This window comes from Kogia breviceps, chromosome 1, assembly GCF_026419965.1.
Source record: "Kogia breviceps isolate mKogBre1 chromosome 1, mKogBre1 haplotype 1, whole genome shotgun sequence".
Lineage (NCBI taxonomy): Eukaryota > Metazoa > Chordata > Mammalia > Artiodactyla > Physeteridae > Kogia > Kogia breviceps.
In genome coordinates this window covers 134,993,412-135,002,395 of record NC_081310.1, presented here as the reverse complement: position 1 = coordinate 135,002,395, position 8,984 = coordinate 134,993,412, and positions in this window count along the sequence as shown.

Below are 8,984 nucleotides of genomic sequence, written 5' to 3'. Positions count from 1 at the left end.
CCACTATTACCTCAGCGCTGAGAGCTATGTAGGTGGAAAATATATTTGTTGAATGATTGCTTGGCTTCGAGGCAACTGGTGACGGCATGTCCGCAGGACAGCCCAGAGAGCCAAAACGACAAGAGGGCTGGCCAAGAGGGTGTGTATCTTTCTAACCTGTTTCCATGCCCAACTCTTCAAGGGACTCAGTTAAAAGCCATGTAGACACAGGAGCCAGGAGCCTTGGAGAAAGGCTCAACCTGAACTGCTTGCTACCTTTAGCTTTCAGTCTAAAGGAACCCAAGGGATGCTCTACAAAGAACCTGACCTTGGGAATCAAAGTTACAGACACAATCTACTGGATTTTGTGGCTGCTTGAGTATCTGCAAAATAACAATAACAAAAGCCAGGTGTCTCTTAAAAGCAGGTAATTTGCTTAAAAAAAAAAAAGTTTGCTCTTCTCATGTTCTAAATTGCTCATCTCTTGTCTTCTATATTTATTTTCAGTTTGTTTTGTTCTCTAAATACTCAGCACTTAAGAGAATGTTATATTCCTTTGACTAGTTTTAGCTTTATTTAATCTTTTAAAATAAACTGTTTCAGCTACCTGGCTTACTCTTTATATTCCATTTAATTCTCCCCTCCATTGTTTTCGCTTTAAAACATGTTTCCTTTTTCTACTTTTTTATTCACAACTATATCCTTGAAATTCTAAGGTTCTGATTTTAACATCTAAAATTTTAATTCTTTTATTTCATTTTCCCTAATTAGACTTTGTAATTTCTGAGCTTCTGGTTTTGTGTTTTAACCTGTTTAATGTATAATGTTTATTCCTTTTATTTGGTTTCTCATATTCCAGCCTCAATTTTTCTCCTTCACCTTTGGTTTTATTGGTTTATAAGTGTATTTCCTTATTTGTAATTTTAATTATTCTGTTCCTTGTAATATGTGCATTTATCAGGCTGACAAGCAATAGAAATGCAAAGTTGACTCTTAACCACTGTGCTATTCAGCCTTATTAATCTGTGAGCACATTAATAACCAAACAAGAATATTTCCTGCAGCAGTCTGTCTCTAACATGCTTTATTCTAACATGCTTTATTCTCTTTTGATCCATCTCCTTTCCTGGAAGGGTTACAAATCCTGTTGCCTGAATCTTTTCATTTCCTGTACTCATTACAAGGGGCAAGGAGAAGCTGCCTAGAGCCAGAAGAATCCAGAGTTTTTAAAACAAAGTCACTGAGACCCTCGCTGAATGGCTTCCACGTGTCTGATAGGTCTGTGCATCACCTGGGCCAGATCTGGCTGCTAGACTGTGTCAGAAGGAGTTATTCCTTCCATCTGTTAACCCTCCGTGGAAGTTCAGATTTAGGGGGAGGTGTAAGAAGGGACTCCAATCCTTTGCCCATCTCTCTGGGAGGGAGGAGGACTTTCCCTTGAACGCAGAGGCATAATCTGAACAATCTGAATGACTGTGGCCAAGAATTTCACCATTTAGTGCCATCTGCTTTCTGTGAGGAGGTATATCAGTCAAAGTGCAATCAGAAGACAGGAATCACATAGTAATTTGATCAAGGAATTTGAGCAAGGGGGAATTTGCTGTGAGAGAGAAAGAGAACTCTAAAGAATAGAGGAATGGCTGGTATCAGGAGCGGCCACCACACCTCAGGTTGAGGCAGAGGACCCAAGGGAGAAGCCACCCCTCCCAGGACTGAGATCCAGACGTTGTTGGAGAGGGTGCAGCAGGGCTCATTGTATGGCGGAGACGATCACTGAGGTGTTGTCTCAGTGGAACTTGCTGGAAAGCTGCTCTCTGGACTGCTAGGGAAAGCTATCCTCACAGAGGAGCCACACCTTTGAATTTACTGAAAACTCCCCTCAAAGGGTGTGGGGAAAGTTGTCCAGAGGAGGTGCCCCTGCCAGCAGCACCCACGATGGAGATGCCCAAGGAGGTACACTGGAGGAAGGTGCCCTCCATAGGTTCCCCACTGCAAAGCAGCCAGAGGCAGCTTGCCTTGGCAGCAACTCACGCGGAGGTGCTTTGCTAGCTACCCTCTGCTATGAAGCTGCCTACAGGAAGGTGCTCTGTGCTGCCAACCGCTGGGCACTGCAGGAAACACAGGTGCATTGCTGAATGTATGCGCACGCACGCGCACAGACACACTGCAGGAGACCTATGGGAGGATTACACCAGGAACAGGAAGAGAAGCTCTTTCTTCTTGCCATGACTCCCCAGCACCCTGTACTGACAAAATTTAGCATCGTGTTCACTATAATGGGGAAATTAATCTTAAAGGGTTCAGCTGAGACAATGAATTGGTAATTGGAACAGTACAGTCCTTTGCCTGTTCAGCTCCTGCATTCACTCTTCCACCCATGTGAGCTCTGTACAAAGACACAACTCTATATTTCCATCTAACAGGATGTTGCTATTCTTCTTACAAGTGAAGAAATTCTCACCCTTCACCAAAATAAGGAGAGACACAGCCCCAGCTGTTGCTGTGTGCACTGCTGGCTACATTAATTACTCCTCAAATTCCATCACGGTCCCATTGAATATTTTCTTACCTAAAGATTATATTGTAAGGTTAAGCCCCTCCAACTTGCATAAAAGTGGGGGAAAAGAGAGAGAAACAGCATACACACATAAACATGTAACAGGCAAAGAGAAAATACACAAAACTACTACATTTCAGCAGCTGGCCATGGGCCATCGTTGATACCTATGGCTTCCTACCTTCCCCTATTGTGTACTTCCCTTGCTCTCAGCCAGAAGCTGAGATGGTCAGTTCATTAGCTGGTGGAGTGACCCAAACCTTCATTCGGAAGAGTGAGTCCTCAATCATCCTGCCTTTTTATGATTGTTTTGGGTTTCCATTAACCCTTGCTATTGGTCATGGAACTAGTAAGAGGCACCCTAGAAAATCCTCTTGCCACGTAGTTGTTCTTGCCTTCAGTGTAGCAGCTACTCAACTTCCCTTTGGCAACTGGGATCAATCACTCCAGCCAGTAGAGTACCTCCTTATTTTGGGCATGTTGGTTCAGGGATATAAAGAGCCAGGTGGCAATATAAATGGCCAGGTGGCAATCCTCTCTTCAAATTCAAGAGAACCACTGTTATATCCCTTGAGGAAAGCATTCTTCTCTTTGCACCTAAGACCACCATACTAGCAAAGCTCAAAGTTGCCAGGACAGGAAGCAAAGATTCTGGAAATTTACTGTTAGGTATAATAGTGAGAGGAGTTGCTCACATTTCCACTCTTGTTCCCAGTTCTAGGCATTCTGGCTATGGGGGAAATAATGCCATGCAATGGTCTCTGATTTAAAGTCTGTAGATAGAGCTCCCTCTTTTCAGAGTGTTGTGTCCTATGGGGTATGTGGTAAGTTTAATTTCATGGGCATAAGCTTGCTGCCACACTTAGCTGCTGTGAAATGAGTTCCTTGATCTGACTCAATACTAAGCAGAATGCCATGAGGGTGGATAAAGATTTCTGTGAGTTCACAGATGGTTGATGCTGGCAAAAGCTTTAAGAGCAGGAAATGCAAATCCATACTCAGAAGATGCATCTATTGCAGTGCAAATGAATTTCTGCCCACTCTATGATGGTCAATATAATCAACCTACTACCAGTCAGCCGACTGGCCCCCTGCTGGGGAATGGAGGCATCAACCTGGTTACTGGCTGAGTTTTAATGAAGGTTTCTGCTACTGGCAGATTAGGCTGTCAGCTGAGGCATTAGCCAGATCAGCCTTGGTAAGGAGAATTCCAGCCTGCTGAGCCCCTGTATATTCTCCATCCCACACAATGACTTTTCTTCATGGGCCCACTGGCAAGCACTGGGATGTCTGGCAGAAGAGGCTAACTGACATCCACAGAGCATATCATCTCACCCACCTGATAATTAGGAGCCTCGTGTGTAGTAAATGCTGTGGTGAACATTTACATGGGCCACAGATGTCTTCACTATCTGTGCCTATCTAGAGAAGATTCAGAATATAAAATAAGAAAAAGAAAATAGAAAAGGAAGAGCCGGGCAATGAGGTGATGATGAAATATGGTAAGTTCAGTTTGGGGTACACTAAGTTTGAGATTCCTGTGTTCTCAGGTAGAAGGGGTTGCTTCTGGAACTCAAGAGAGATCCTGGGATATACAAATTTGGCTGCCCAGTGCTGTAGAGGTAATAGCGGAAACCACAGGCGGGGATGGAAAGATTCAGGGACAGTGTTAAATTTGAAGAGTGCGAGGACAGAACTCTGCAGAACACTCGGGGTGCGCTGTCAAAGAGAAGCACTTGTTGGAGACTGAAAAGGAGAGGCCAAGTGAAGAAAACCTGGGGAGACAGCAGTACCACAAGGCAGAGGAGAAAATGTTTCTGAAACCGGGAGTTATCAACAATTATTGCATATTAAGGAGAGATTTAAAAAAAGACACAGGCAGTAAAATTCCATCTGATTTGGCAAATAGATCATTGATATCGGTAAGAAAATAGTTTCAGGCGAGTGGTGGGAGCAGAAGATAGATTCACAGAAAGGTTCACAAATGAATACAAGGCAAGGAAGCCAAGTTAGAGAATGTCGCTCATTCATTCAAAATAAGCTACAGAATGAAGTAGAAAAGAGCTCTATATAGCATTTCTATATTAGCATTTAAAGGGGGACATAGAATTTTGAGGAGGCTTTCAGATGAGAAAGCTTGAACATCTTACAAAATGTAAGGGAAAGCACTTCTATGCAAAGGGAGGTTGCAGGGCAAGAAGAAAGGTAAGTTTATGAGTAAGCAATATCCCAGAAGAAGGATGGGGTCAATAACTCAATCTCTAAGACCAAAGGGGTTGGGGTAGGAATGGGAGGGGGGAAAGAGAGGTGAATTTGTAGAGGTAGAGAAGGAAGTTGAGCTAGTTCACTTCCCCCATTTTAATTTTCAGATTACAAAGCAAAATTTCTGACAATAGGAAAGTCTGAGTTGGTGGAACAGGACTGAAGAAAAATTACAATTTTGAAAGAGCAATAATGGGAAAAGGAGAGGGAAAACAAGAGAAATTTAATCTGATTGCTCAAATTTCATTTCCTTCTTGAAGTCTTCTCTGTTCCCCTGAGAATAAATACAATATGAATAATGCATCTCTTTAGCAATTAAAGTTAGAAGTTTCTTTTTAAACCCCCTATTCTATAGCTCTTACATGGCACTTGTCATTTTCTGCTATACAGTTATTTCATCCTTTCACATGTGTTTCAAGAATTGATTTGTAATTCTTGAAAAAAGAATTCTGTTTCTTTGCAATCTCTCCTAGCATCTACTAAAGTGGGTAGGTATTAACACAGTGTTTCAGTAACTATCCCTGTACAACAAACAATCCTGAACATGCTGAGGTAAAAATAACAATTTTTTTTACATTATTATCTCTCACTGTTCTGACAGTGAACCAGAACTGGGTGGCTCTCACTTGCTGGTCTCTCCCGCGGTTGCCGTCAGGAAACATCTGGAGGCTCTCTCCCCCATGTGTCTGGAAGTTGATGTTGGCTATTGGCTGGGACCTTGCCAGGGTAATAGCCAAAATAAACATACCTGGCTTCTCCAAGTGGCTTGGGTTTCCTCAGGGCACGGTGGCTGGGTTCCAAGAGAAGTATCCCGAGAAAGAGAGCCAGGCATATGCTGTATCACCTTTTATGGCCTAGCCTTGAAGTCACGCAGTATTATTCCGCCACATTCTATTTATTAGAATTAAGTGACTAAGGCCAGCCTATATTCAGGGAAGGGGAATTTAGACTCACACTCCTGATGACAGTTGTGTCAAAGAAACTGCAGACACTACATACAGTAAGTGCTAATTAGATGCCCATTTAAGCATTAAACATTTTGAAAAAGCCTCAGAAGGAAAAAAAAAATGAGAATGAGAGTGGTCTACAACCTTAAAAGGTCTAATAGAGTCAAGAATAATGCTAAAGAGTGGATAACCAACAAGGACCTACTGTATAGCACAGGGAAATCTGCTCAATATTATGTAACAACCTAAATGGGAAAAGAATTTGCAAAAGAATAGATACGTGTATATGTATGACTGAATCACGTTGCTGTATACCTGAAACTAATAGAACATTGTTAATCAACTATACTCCAATATAAAGTAAAAAGTTAAGAAAAAGAATAATGCTAAAGAGTCAATTAACCCATAAAATATGCTACCCATGGCTGTTTGTTTTACAAGTGAGTATTTGCAATCTTTTACAACCTCCTTTTTAAGAGATAAAATTGAGCTAGTTAGTAGAAGGTGTAGATCAGTGCCTCTCCTACTTTCATGTGCGTGTGAATTACCTGGGGATCTTGTACAATGCAGATTCTGGTTCAGTAGGTCTAGGGTGGGGCCTGACATTCTGCATTTCTAGCGAGCTCCAGGGTGACGCTGCAGCTCCACAGACCACCCATTGAATAGCAAGTTCGTAGAAAGTAGTAGTAAGGGTGACTGCCTGGCTCCTGTGATCTCTCCCTTCTCTGGGAGGGACCCTACTAGACAGGAGTTTGCCACCAGAGGTCCTTATGTGCTTACAGGAGCTTGACTCTCTGGCCAGGTGAACCCTTGATGCCAACAACGTTAATCAGTTCTTCCCCAAGACTTTCAGAACTGGAAATAAAGGAAGAAAGTAACTTTTCTCTCTCTTGTGATGAAGCACAGGATATCAGGCTCTGGAGTCACCAGTCACATGAGAAAGCCAGTAAGAAAGCCAAAAGGAGACATGCAGAGAAGAATATCCAGGTGCCATGCCAGTCCCTGGTGAGGCTCACACCAGACCCCCTTCCCACAAGTTTGTAAGATATCCTAATATTCTCCAGCAAATTCCTTTTTTGGCCTAAATTTTTTCTAGTTGGTTTTCTATCATTTGAAACTTTAAAAGTTCTGACTAACATGGTTGGGGGGAGAGGAGGAGGTCTTCTCCTGGAAATGCAGTACCCAATGTGACAGAGGAATAAAGAGAAATTCAGACAGGGGAATTATCCAGACATCTGGAGCCTGGGGTGAGGCTAGACTGCCCAATAATCATGCTATATTTGTTTCCAACAGAGTGGATAAGCCACAGAGAGAAGATAATAAAAGCCTAAGGCTGAGGGAAGATGGAGAAAAGCCTCAGCCTATCTAAAACGGCTGAGAGGCAAGCCACTGCAAAAAGAGAGGCAAGAGAATCTGTGGATTGAAACTGTTGGACAGCGTTGAAAGTGAAAAGAAACTGTTACCTCACAATGACATCTGCTGAAAACCAAAGGGGACAGGACAGCCCAGGAGCAACAAGGCTAATGGTTCTTTAAAGAGTGACCTGAGTGGAGGTTAAAAACAAGAGCTAGGTAGAGCCCTGCCCAGCAAAGAACAAAAGGTTGAACCTCTCCCATGTGCCAGGTATTGTATGATGTGCTTTACATCTATGACCTTATTTAATGACCCCGAAGAAAGTGACCTACATTGCTACCGCCAGCTGTCCCTGAGATTCTAGCACAGTCAGAGCTGGTACTTCCATCATGAGAAGAGGGTCATATCATATGAGCCTGGTAAACTCTGGGTATATACACTGGGCACATCTGAAAGTCCTCTCAAGCCTCTGAGGCTGCAAGCAGCCCAAGTGAAACAAGAATGACAGTGACCACCTTTCCAAGTGTGGAGTAAATGAATTTTTAATAATGAGTTTCTTGGTCACACCTTCATCTATATCAATCCTGTTATTCAAGGGTCTACTCAGTTAAATTCTAACAAATATTTCATAGCACTTTTCCACAACAGTAAAATTTTGCACTGAAAGGAAAAAGACCAGTTATTACTAAGGTGTATTGTCCATGAACTGAAAGACTTTCATATTTACACATGAGGTACATGAGCAGGTAAATGCACTCAGGCAGGAAATGTGACAATGAAGTAATGGGGCTGATTCCATAAAGTGAAATGGAGACTGATCTCATTTTACAGCCATACCTTGCAGTATGTTTATAAATGTTTCTTCCATACGTTAAAACAGTATATCTGTTATAGATGAATTTAATTTTGGTAAAATTAATGAAAAAAAGCTCTATGTTAATGCAACATTTATTGTAAACATTCCAGAAACACATAAGTCAAAATTTCAAATTATGATTCCCACAGTAACTGTAACTCTGCTGTACAACATACATAAGGGAAGAAATGTTATCAACATATACCATAGTAGAAAATAGTCAGTAAGCAGAAACAAGCTGAGTTATGCTTGTTGTGGGAATCATCATTTTCAACTAGCTGAGGATATATAAAAATTGAAAACATAAATGCATGCATTATTTTTTGTATTTAATTCCAATTTTTCTTGATTCAATTCAATCAGCTTTGCTTCCAAACTACATTTCCCTTTCATAAACTGTAAATGAATGTCTTTCATAATTTTAAAATCCACATCATTTGGTTTCTTTTTCTCATGCAGGCTGCCTTTGCAGAACGGCATCATTATGCCCTGTCCCTCCCCCAAAAGGTCAGGACAAGTCTGCTGGGATCCATTTATCTATATTCCTTGTCTACCTGAAGGGACAAGGAATATAGGAGACACTGCAGGGAAGGAGAAAAAGAATAACGAAGAGAATGGGAATTACACTGAGTAGCTTAGAAAGGTAAATAAGTGGGACCCTGGCACCATTAACTTCCCCGTTGGTATCTTCCTAGGCAGCAAAAAGAAAAATAACACCACCAAATATTCACAATTTCCAAAGTGTGTGGTCATATCATTAGCTCATCTGATCCTCACGATAACACTGAGAAAGGCAAAAGGAAAACACCTTTCAGTTGTTCAGCTCTTTGTGACTCAAGGAAAATATATTTAAGGATGTGCTTTTATGTTATCATTTAAAGTCTGGGCCATTTAATTACACTTATGCTATTACCCACTTAACATATGCAGAGGATTTACTTATTACTGAAGGCAGAATATACTTTATGTAAAAAGATTATGGTTATGAGCTAAACATTTAACATATTTCAAGCTTTTTGCTTTAACTATG